The sequence below is a fragment of the Penaeus monodon genome, chromosome 29 (assembly GCF_015228065.2).
Source record: "Penaeus monodon isolate SGIC_2016 chromosome 29, NSTDA_Pmon_1, whole genome shotgun sequence".
Lineage (NCBI taxonomy): Eukaryota > Metazoa > Arthropoda > Malacostraca > Decapoda > Penaeidae > Penaeus > Penaeus monodon.
Window position 1 is genome coordinate 20,438,953 of NC_051414.1, and position 351 is coordinate 20,439,303.

Genomic DNA, 351 nt, shown 5'->3' on the forward strand with positions numbered 1-351 from the left:
CAATAACCTACTACATATCAGTTCATCTGTTATTTATCAATCTATCCATTGCTGACAATTTCTCATTCATTTAATCAAATATTCAATCAGTCAAGCATTCAGTTGCTCCCCCCCCCCTGTACTACTGAAAAATCACCCTTCCTTTGCATTTGACAAATCTGCTCCAAAGCCTCCATTTCCTGGAACTTCTTCACAGAACTCCTTGGCGTGAAGAAAGACTAATGAATAATGACGATTTGGATCCCGGCTCATTTGTGGCGTAACGATCCGCTTGGCATTGTGTGTGTGGATTCATTAGCTTGTTCTTTAATGGAGCCAATTGTGGATTTTGTGTCGGCGGGTAATGGGAAC